Here is a 12,424-nt window from a genome sequence, read left to right as displayed (position 1 = left end):
AGACGAGGACTATTAACTCGGTTCCCAAAATACCCGAGGCAATATCCAGCCTACTGCCTCGGTTGTACTGCCACCCGATGCCTAATCCCTTAAAAAAAATTATTAAAAAAGCATAGGTCTCGGTTAGGGGCAAACCGATGTAGTACAGCAGCACATACTGCTTCGCGTAGAAAACCGAGGCAATATGGGAATATTGCAGAGCTATATACTTCGGTTCACTTAGATAGCGAGGCAATTACTGCTTTAGGCACCAATTAGTGGAGAACCGAGGCGTATACCTTGGCTTTTATTACAAAACTGCCACCGCCTTTTTATACGCTTCGGTTTTTACGAAACCGAAGCGTATATGGCGCGTTAGAAACCCCTTTTTGTACTAGTGACCACTCTTTACCCAAAACCTTAAGACAATGGGTTAATGGGTCTTTCACCTTTATATACTGCTCTACTTTCTCATTTCTATCCAATGTGGGACTTAGACTCACACTTGGATTCCCAACAAAATAATCTTACACTTTATGCTCCCTACGCCATTAACATATATGGAATTGTCTTCCTCTCCCTCCTTTCTTTTTCAAAATAAGAGCTTGCGTAACATAGAGCTTTGTGTAATGCTCCAAAATTGTACTCAGTGGTTTAGATTCGTGCATCTTAACTATTCACAATCTTGTTCAAATAGCCTTCTTAAGATAAATGAAACTACATTGTCATTTGATTCCATTGTATGTATATACCATTTATACACCTTATAGAACCAATGTTTAATCTCAAATTCAAAACCTTAATTTAATTTTACCCTTACACTCATTTATCATAAGTACACTTCTAAAAAAACTACGTCCTTCGCTAGATATAGTTGAACTTCTTGTACCACTACTTGTATAGAATTTATCTCAACCCATATATTATTATTATTTTTTTCAATAAATGACCTTTCACATAGTCTAGAAAAAACCTCTCAAGTTTTGCATGTAGATATTATCATCTAATTATCCATCTAAGAAAATTGTCCTTACATCTAATTCCTCTAACTCCATATTGTAATAAATTATATTTGACACTAAAATCCTTATTTAATAGTGTTTTACCATGCGACAATATGTCATTATAACTAATTTCCTCTATTTATGTAAAATCTTTCTCCACCAATATTGTCTTGAATTTTTCCTTCTCTACGTCTAATAGTCCTTTTTTTCTTCAACACATACTTGAATTTTACTAACTTTTGAATTTTAGGTAGGTTTACAAGTGTTCAATGTGATTCTTCTTAAAAGATTCAAGCCCTTCCTCAAAGGCATGATACCATGGTTGGCCTTTTATAATCTTCTATGTCTCCCTAAAGTTTCTTGGTTCTAATATGTACTGAATGTTGGTTAAAACAACTGGTATCGTCGAGTCGCGCAGCGGAATAAAATAGCGAAAAACATGTTACGGTCAAAAGTCAAGTTAAAATAGTCGGTTTCAAAAATTGATTTTCTTAGTGAGCTTTTATCGAACATTTGATATGCTAAAAGTTTAAAGAGTGTAGAGTTCAAAAAAATCAACACAAAAAAATTATCCTGGTTCGAATCAAAATATTCTACGTCCAGTTGTTAATCACTATAATAGTGATTAACCTTTTTCACTAAAATAATGTTTATACAGATTACAAGATATGAAGTAAAGATTAAGAAATGAGAACACCTTTCATTCGACAAACGAACGGAAGAACCTTCCTTCGACAAACGAACCGGAATAGACAACACAACCAACTTGAAGAGAACTGCTCTGACTTTTGACACACAAAGTGCGAGCTTCTCTTTTTCACAAGACTTGGCAAGAGCGCACTATTACTTTGAGAACTTCCTCAGACAAACTGTATTCTCAAAATGGCATAGATTCTCTTTTCACTCATAGAGAGCTTCCATGAATTTTACCCAAATATTTTGCCATGCGACCATGATTGCGCGGACCAATAACAGTTAATAGGTCTTGACAAACACCATAAAGACGCTGAGTGTCATTTGTGTATAATAACTTCGCTTGTGCCCATACTTCTGAACATGTTTCATATGATCGAAACATTTGTTTCAGTGAGGAGTGAATGGTGAACTTTATAACAATGCATAACTGAGCATCAATTTTCATCCAGCGGGATGTCATCCGTGGTATCAATAGTCACATTTTGAGTAAGGTGATCTAAGTACCCCTGGCTCTTCAACCAAAGTTTGATGTCGGACGCCCATGTTGCATAATTTGTGCCATCTAACTTGTCAATGGACAAGTGTACATTCACATAATTGATGTAAATTGAGGGATCAGAAGATGAGCCACCAACAGAGGTGTTTGTAGACGAGGAAGACGCCATGGAGAGGGAGAAATCCTAAAAATCCAAAGTGCTCCGATTGACGCAACGACCACAGATCCAGAAAGACGACGAGGAGGTGATCATGACGATTCTGATCGACAGCAGAACTCTCCAATGACGCGCCGACACGCGCGGTGGGAAGCGGCGGCGCCGGCGACTGTTGCGGCGGTGCGTGGAGGCGCATGGGTGGTCCGTTCGCCGCAATCTTTGTACCACGGTGGTTGCCCGGCCGAGACAATTCCTATGGTGTGGTCGTCGGTCGATTCTGGAACTCTGGCGACGGTGGTGGTGGCGACGGTGGCGGCGACGAAGGCAACAACGGCGGTGATGTGTGCCAGAGACCGTCGATTTGGCTGGAACTAATCCTATGCTCTGATACCATGTTAGAAGTGGACTTTAAGCCTAACTCAACCCCACAAAATCGGCTTGTAGAGTGAGTTTTGCACCCACTTATAAACTATGAATTAACTTTATCTCTAGTCGATGTGGGACTTCTAACACACCCCCCTCACGCCACGGTATATACATCTCGAGCGTGAGATTAGACATTTTTAATGGGTGGTCCAATAGCGGCCCGATAGCGAATGGAACAATATGCCCAACAAACAACAAATATCGCTAGGATAGGCTTTAACCATGGCTCTGATACCATGTGAGAAATAGAGAAGATTGGGAGAAAATATCCCTTGTGTCTTTTGCATACACATAGGGTAGTTTATTTATAATGTAAGATATGAGCCAATACCCTTAATACAAAATGGGTTGAGCCCAATTAACAGAAACACACATCTTAACATCTAACACTCTCAAAATGGAAAGTTACTTCCTAAGAGCTGTGGACAACACTATTTATAACCCAAGGTCAGAAAATGAAAAGACAACTCCCAACTGCCAAATATAAACTATTATCATAAGTGATAATCGATTATTTGTGTCCGTTATGGGGTTTTCAAAAAGCGATAATCGATTATCCTGAGTGATAATCGATTATTTGCGCGACTTGGGCAATACTGACTCAGACTGAAATAATCGATTATTCTAAGCCATAATCGATTATTTGCGCGAGCAACTCTTTTCTAAACAGGCTCGTAATAATCGATTATTATACCAAATAATTGATTATCTGCGCAAAGACTCTCTAACCCGGAAAAGTTCTAAAAGTTTTTACATCATCAAAGTAATTCTTATATAATTAATTCTACAAAATGATTTTTAAATAAATACAACAAAAGTCTTCACATTCTTCATCTTATAGCATCATCAAAACCATAATATCTTCAAGACACCAATGCTCCTCATTAGTAACAATCTCCCCCTTTTTTATGATGATAAAAAATCTCTTGTTTAAAAGCATTTCTAATTTTCTGCATAAATTTCAGACTTACAAACATATAAACATGTTAGTAATAACTGCACTAGTTTAGAAGTTTTTCTCCCCTTTTTTTTTATCATAAACAAAAAGTAAATAAAATCTCCACCTTAAGTGTTGCTCCCCTTCAACAAAAGAATAGATGTAATTCTAATATTATAAAATTGTTGAGTACGAGATGCAATTCAAATATTATAAGGGGAAAAGAGTAATTGATGTAGAAATGAGATAAATAACAAGAAATTAAACAAACTCATATATCTCCCCATCAATAAGTACCAATGATCACAAAATTATCACAAAAAAAAAAAAAAAAATTCTCCCTTGATCATAAAAAAATCATCTAATCTTAACGCTCTCCCTAAATTAGTTAAATCAAAAAGAATTTTGATCCTTTTAATTCATTAAAAATTACTCCCCTAAAAGTAATATTCCCTAATCAAAAACAAAATCCCAAAAAAAAGTTTTTTTATTTACGTTTTAACTTAAGATAATCGATTATCACTTTAAATAATCGATTATTTGCGAGCCAAATTTGTATGTTAGAGTGAAAATGACCTTGATAATCGATTATCATCCCTTAGTAATCGATTATTTGCGTTAATTTTCGAAAAATGCAATTTTAGGCCATGTTTTCAACCTAAGACACATCTAGCATTCACAAATTATTTTCAAAGCTCTTAAAAATTACCAAGATACCATAGAATCTTCTTTTCCTTTTGAAAAATTAACCTACAAAACAAAACAATAGAGTTTTGGTCCCATAATCTCCTTTGGGTCCTTTGAGGTTAGAGACAAATTACTTTATAACAGGAATCCAAGCATATTTTCCATTTGGAACATCAAAATGTTTAATTCTACATTTGTTAGAAGTGTGCCCCTTTTTCATACAGTAAAAACATGTGACATCATTTGGGTTTTTATAACACACAGGTCCTTTTTCAACCCATACCCTACGACTTCTTTTAATTTGGTTCTTACTTTTAAAAATACTTTTGTATTTATAAACCTTTTTAACAAGTATAGCTATTTCAACATTATTATTTCTAGTTGCAACTTCAAGAAGATTTTCTAGAATATCAATAGCAAGCATATGACTCTTACATGAAAGACATTCAACAGGATGTTCAACATTTGAAGACTCTTTCATTTCCAAGTTGCAAATTTTATTTCTCAAACTTACTTCCTCATCTAATGCCTTCTCATATTTAATTTGCAATTCTTTAAATTCCTTTTTCAAATTTTTATGAGCATCATTCAATTTCTCAGATTCATCAAGCAATTCAAGAAAAGCCTTTTGTACATCAAATTCACTAGTGTCAAGGCTAGATCAACTTACTTGGCTTGCAATGTCATCAATATTAACCGTCAAAAACAAGTTGGCTTCTTCATTGGAGACACTTGAACTAGAAGTGCTTGATGCATTATCCTCCCAAGCAACATAAGCATTCTTCTTCTTGAAACACTTCTTTTCTTCACCCTTTTTGAGGTTTGGACAATCCGCATTAATGTGCCCTTTTTCTCTGCAACCATAACACCTGTAATTGGAAGAAGATTGTTGTTTCTTTTTCCAATCTTTTTAAAATTTTTCTTTACCTTTAGATTTCATGATCTTGAAGAATTTTCTAATCATGTGACTCATATTTTCATCATCTGAGTCTTCATCTTCTGATTCCTCATGCTTTTCAGAACTCTTGCCTTTTGAATTTGTAATTTTGAAGGCCAACGTTTTCTTTTTTCCTTGGACTTCCTCAGCACTCAATCTATTCAACTTGAGCTCCTGCTCTCTCAACTTTCCAACAAGCGCAGCCATAGACATGGACGTCAAGTCCTGAGACTCAGTTATCGTAGTAACCTTTGGCTACCACATCTTGTTCAAAGATTTCAGAATTTTAACATTTAATTCGTTAGTGTCAAATTTTTTACCTAAACCAAATAGATGGTTGACGATATGTGTGAAGCGTTTTTGCACATCATCGATGGTTTCACCCTCTTACATCTTGAACATCTCATACTCCTGTATCAGGGTGTTCTTCCTAGCACGCTTCACATCGTTAGTTCCTTCATGACTTACTTGAAGAACTTCCCACATCTTCTAAGCCGTTTTGCACACTGAAATCCTGTAAAATTCATCTAATACCAAAGTAGAGGATATTATATTGCGAGCTTTTATATCAAATTGGGCTCGTATATTTTCTTCAGCAGTCCATTGTAAATATGGTTTTTCTTCCTCTACACCATTCAAATTTATAGTAGGAATAAAAGGACCATTCAAAATAATTTCCAAAATACCCCTGTCAATTGACTCTAAAAATATTTGCATTCTTATTTTCCAAAACGCATAATTTTCCCCCGTAAAAAAAAGGAGGTCTATCAATAGAAGCACCCTCAGCATAAACTTGGTTAAGACCACCAATTTTCGAAAAATTTGAAAAACTATCAAAGCATGCTCTTATACCAATTGTTGGTTAAAACAACCGGTATCGTTGAGTCGTATAGCAGAATAAAATAGCGGAAAGCATGTTACGGTTTCAAAAATTGATTTTCTTATTGAACTTTTATCAAACAATTGATATGCTAAATGTTTAAAGAGTGTAGAGTTCAAGAAAATCAACATAGAAAATTTATCCTGGTTCGAATCAAAAGATTCTACGTCTAGTCGTTAATCACTATGAATAGTGATTAACCTTTTTCACTAAAATAATGTTTGTACAAAATACAAGATATGAAGTAAAGATTAAGAAACGAGAACACCTTTCGTTCGACAAACGAACGGAAGAACCTTCCTTCGACAAACGAACCGGAAGAGACAACTCAGCCAACTTGAAGAGAACCGCTCTGACCTTTGACAGACAAAGTGCAAGCTTCTCCTTTTCACAAGACTTGGCAAGAGCACAATATCACTTTGAGAACTTGCTCAGACAAACTGTATTTTCAAAATGACATAGATTCTCTTTTCACTCACAGAGAGCTTCCCTTAGGCATACAACTCTAATACTCTCAAAATGAAAAGTTACTTCCTAAGAGCTGTGGAAAACATTATTTATAACCCAAGGTTTAGAAAATGAAAAGGCAACTCTCAACTGCCAAATATAATCTATTATCATAAGTGATAATCGATTATTTGTGTCCGTTATGGGGTTTTCAGAAAGTGATAATCGATTATCCTGAGTGATAATCGAAATACTGACTCAGACTGAAATAATCGATTATTCTAAGCAATAATCGATTATTCTAAGCAACAATTGAGAACACCACTCCCAAGTCCTACACTGGTTTGATCTTTCTCTTCTTACTATCTATGTAAGTTTATAATTGAATTAAAAGTTTACATGTTCTAACCTCTGAGAATGAGAAGTTGATGGTTAACACTTGTTACTTGATGCATAGTTCAACCCTTTATATATAGTATGTCAATGCCTAATTTCGTTTGGATGAATAAATTTGTTTTCAAAGTATGCTTCCGAAGTGGGAGTGTCCCATTCGAAAAACATCTCAAGTCCACATTTGTGGATATCAGTGAGGATGTCGAATCCATGGGAACAAAGATTTTGAAGATTAATCCAATGTTCAAGATACAACTTTACTAGCTTGTTTGGACGAGAATCAAGGGAACCCACACTCCTTGTGGTAGCATAAACTTCTTCAACAGTCAAGTTCAGTTAATCGACCATTTATGAGATTTAGGGTTTTGATTAACTTTGAGAAAGGGAGAGTGTATAATGCTTGAGAGAATCACATAAGGCAAAAGTCTTTGTGGGAAAAAAGTTTGGTTTCTAATATTTGTAAGAAATAAATACATTTATTTTCTTATACATACATCTCTTCTAATAATAAACACATTTTCTTCTCTCTATCTTATGATCTAATGATTTCTTAAACTTCTTATCTTTAATTATTTTTTCTTTTAACTCTTCAACTTTGACTTTTTCGTTTGTTTTACACTCTTACGTTTTCCATAGGTCATTAATCTTAATTAAGGTTTAAACCTCCTTTAAAGTGTATAAAGAAAACTTCCACTTTTGTCTTCCGTAGCCCAAAGTCATTGTCTCCACAAAACTTCTTAATATCAAACGCATTGGCCATATTTCAATATTTGGTCTTCTTTTGATGTTTCTTATTTTCACTAACAACGTCAATTATTATGTTTGCGACAATTGAAAACACAAAATTTTGCATCTATGGTTTTAATGTATGGATGGGCCTCCCCTTCTCACCTTTTTTGTTCAATGTTGTTGTAGGGTACTATTTAACATTGTTCTAGTTCGTTTTCAATAAGTGAAGGAAACAGGTTAATATTTTATTAGTATTTTTTTCCTAAGTAGCTCAAGAGGAATAAGTACCTCTACATTTCTGGTGCAATTAATAGAATAACACTAGTAAAAAAATCGCTTTCTAACGTGCCCTATAGACATCAGTTTTACGAAAACTGAAACAGATGAAAACGCGGTGGCATTTTTGCAATTTCAGCGACCTTATAGACCTCGGTTGAAGAGGAGCCGAGGCATAAAGTGTATGTTAGCATTGGTTGCCCTTGGACCCGAGGTAGTAGGGCCTTTGTAAGTTTGAACGAAGCTTTTATGCTTCGGTTTTGTGTGCACCCGAGGTGTATAATTCATGTTTAGGCATCGGGTCAGTGAATAACGGAGCAGTATTGTTTCATTACTTCGGTTAAAATGAGAACAGAAACAATTACTTTTATATTTTTCCCAATTAACCCTAAGCGCTCTTCGTTCTTCTTTTATCTCCGCAGCATCCAAACATCCAACTTTCTTCTTCCTCTACATCTCCACCATTGCTGCCACTGCTTGCCGCTCCTCCCCGCCGTTGCTTGTCGCGCCTCCCCCGCCGCTGCTTGCCGCTGCTCGCTGCGCCTCTGTGGCGGTGCTACCCCTGCCTCCGTCGCGTTCTCCACCACTGCTCCCCTCCTTTGTTGCACCTCCACCACCACTCATTCATTCATTTCTCGCCACGCCTCCACTACCCTTGTTGTCGTGCCACCACCGCCCACCACTCTTTGCCTACCCTTCCTTTCGGCCCCCTTCTTTTCGACCCCCTTCTCTTAAAGCTCTAGGGTTTTCTGAATTTGATTCGGAGTTTGTATTTGGGCGAGCTTGGCTTGAATTTGAGTTGGATCTGGTTGGGTTCTAGGATCTGGTTGGCTTTATCATGAACATGGCTTCTCTCCCATTCCTTTCTCAAATTTCCCACTCGCTTTCCTTTTCGTAACATGGCCATTGCTTCCATCGACACTTCCCCATCGCTCTCGTTGCTTCCTACCAATCTAGAGCCTCTTCTGGTGCGTTTTCTGGACACTCTATTTCTCGATGCTCCTCTTGACGAGTTCATGCCGCTGCAGACCATCATCGCTTCCTCTTGGAACGACGCAAACCATCGTCTCCGAACAACACCGTTTCTAGCGTGAGCGGAAAGCGAAGCGAGCGAGAACCCAACGGCAAAGAACATGACATGAACAAAACCTGTTACCGCGGAATCAACGACGAAGAAGATGACCAAACCTCAAGCAAAAAGCTCAGACTCTCCAAAGACCAATCAACTGTTCTAGAAGAAAGTTTCAAAGAGCACAATACCCTCAACCCGGTAAGCTTAACAGAAGGGAAATGTTCAAGTTCCTGGCTTTTGATTGCTTTTGTTTCCAAAGATCAATCACTTGATTGAATTTTTTTGGTCATATTATCATTTTCTTGATCTTTCATCCATTTCTCCTCTACTTTCCACTATAAATGAAAGTTCTTTATTTGTTTGAAATGAACAGAAATCCGGAAATACTAACATTGAGGGTGTTGATTCAACTAATGCATGCTACGGGGGAACTGCCGCCCTTTTTAACTGTGTCAATTGGGTGGAGAAGAACTAATCCAATGAGTGTTTTACTCCCTTTGACTTTTGGGATCATATGCTTTGAAGATCATTGATAACAGTTGAAAAACTGTTATTTTCATGCTTGAAATTGATACTAAAAGCAACCTTTAACACTTAGAAACTAGCTTGAAATCATGCTTTTATTCATATTTTCATAAATAAGAGAGCTGGACAGGTTTATGCTTGATTTCAATGTTTTTATGCAGGTTTTAAGGTGAATTTGGTGAAAGAAGTGAAGAAGGAGAGAGATGAAATCAGAAAAGACATCAAAAAGTGCAAAAGGAGAAGCCGCAACTGCCGCTCAATGGAAGTTTACCGCTGAGCGGCACTCAGAAGCTCACGGGGGATCCGCTGAGGGGAAAAATGGCAGCTGAGGGGAAGAAACCAACTCACGCACTTACCGCTGAGCGGTACTTTACTGTTGAGCGGCACACTTATGAGCTTGAACCTAAATTTTCTGTAATTTTAGAATAGTATATAAGCTTTAGGACGTCCTAGGGTTTGTATTTTTGGCATAAACGAAGCAAACACTCTCTCTTCCACCCCTTTGAAGGAGGATCTTGGATGCTCAGGCTACCTCTTCACCTTTCTAGGGTTTTATCTTTCATTCTTTCATTATTATTCATCTAGTTTCACCATGAATATGGTGAACTAAACCTTGTATTGTTGTTGGGGAATCAATATAGTCTTGTGAAACTCTCATATATGGAATTTGTTTTTACATCTTATATTTAAGACCTATGCTTTCTTTCATCATTAGTTAGGGTTTTTCCTCTTTGCTCAATGCTTGCTTTGTTTAACTCATTCAATGCATGATTATTGATTTTGTCGATACGGGAACCTACGGGGAAGTCTAGATCCGGGGAATTTCTCCCAATAGTATATTGGTTGCCGTTAAGCTCCTGCACTAAAAGAACTAATTATTAGGAATGCTAGGAATCGTATGAACTCGTAATTAGGGATAGGCCTTCTTGCAAGGTAATTTAGAGAGTGGCATTAACAATGATGAAAAGAATGTTGAATTCCTAAAGTATATGAGAGTGGATAAGATGAAATTGATAACCCCAACAACATACTCATCCATATATTCCATTGAAGTGTTTGTATTTTGTTTTAGCCATTGATCAAATTCATGCATACATGTTTATTTTCTGTTTTGCATATTAAACTCCACTTATTTCGTTCTTAAGTCTTAAATAATCAACGAATCACATAACTAAACTAGGCCGTGAGTCCTTTGGGAGAACGATACTTGGTCTTACCGAGTTTATTACTTGAAACGATTCGGTCACACTTGCCGATTGTTAAACAAGTTTGTGGCGTCGTTTTTCGGTGTTCATAAATTTGTCATCAAGTTTTTGGCGCCGTTGCCGGGGACTCGTGGTTTAACTGGTTAATTTGTGTGATTATTGATTATCTTTGACTTTACTTTTGAATTTTTGTTTTTATTTTTTTCTGTTTTTGTTTTATTTTATTTTATTTTATTTTATTTTATTTTATTCTCTGAATCTTATATCTTCTCCTATATCTTTTTGTGCTAACCAAATATTCTAGGGTTTTGTGTTCTTGTGTATGCAGGAGACAATTCGAACTAGGAGCAAGATAACTGCAGAACCTCTTAGACGAGAGTAGACGGAGGAGAAGAATCCGAACATCTAGAGAACTTTTCCCTCCTCCGGAAACTCTATTGCAACCATCACCACAAGGTTCTGACCATAGCACAGAAAATATGGAGAACAATAATATCAGAAGAACTCTTGCTGATTACACCAATACAGCTGGACCTCAGCACTTTAACAGTATAGCTAGACCTAGAGTCAATGCAGCTAACATGGAGGTCAAACCAGCATTGATCCAACTGGTGAAGAGTAATCAATTCAATGGGTTATCTCATGAAAGCCCATATGAGCACCTCACTACATTTAATGAGATCTGCAACACAGTGAAAATCAATGGGGTGCCAGATGAAGCGATCAAACTTAGCTTGTTTCCTTTCTCATTAGGAGGCAATGCTAAGCTTTGGTTAAATTCTTTTCTAGAGGGAAGTTTCACAGAGTGGGAAGCAGTGGTAACCAATTTTCTAAATAAATACTTCCCACAATCAAAGGTGAACAAAGGCAAGCAAGAGATTTCTTCATTCAGGCAGGACATGGAAGAATCACTGGGTCATGCATGGGATAGATACAAAAGCTTGTTACGAAAAACATCCATGCATGGATTCAAAGAAGAGGAAGTAGTCCTAACCTTCCTTGGAGGTATTGGTTCACAAATCAAGATGATGCTTGATGCCTCAGCAGGAGGAAACATTAAATGGAAAACTCCAGAGGAAGCAACAGAAATTATTGAAAATATGGCTACTAGTGACAACGAACTTAATATTGAAAGAGGATATCTTAGTCAGAAGGAGTTGTTACAATCAAATGATGCTTTGCTTATTCAAAATAGAATTATCTCTCAACAGTTGGAAGAAGTAATTATGAAGCTTTCTCAAATACCACAAGAAATACAACAGGTCTCAATGGTTCAAGGGCAACAGCAAAAATGGCAAATGCAATCTACTCCATCTGAGAAGACAACAAAACTTGACGAGACTTTCCAAAGATTCTTGAAGACGAATGCATCTTATTGTCAGAATGTGGATGCTGCATTTAAAAATATGGAGATCTATGTTGAGCGAATAGTTGACAAGATGAAACATGATAATCTCATAAAGGAGTGTAAAACTGTTGTGACCAGAAGTGGTAAAGTGTTAGAGGAGAGAAAAAAAGAAAAAGAGGAGAAAGAAAATGAGAGTGGGAGTGAAAAAGAAACATGTGAGTGGAAAGAAA

This window comes from Vigna umbellata, chromosome 11, assembly GCF_029865625.1.
Source record: "Vigna umbellata cultivar VRB3 chromosome 11, Vumbellata_1.0, whole genome shotgun sequence".
NCBI classification, from domain to species: Eukaryota; Viridiplantae; Streptophyta; class Magnoliopsida; order Fabales; family Fabaceae; genus Vigna; species Vigna umbellata.
This window is presented reverse-complemented; position numbering follows the sequence as displayed.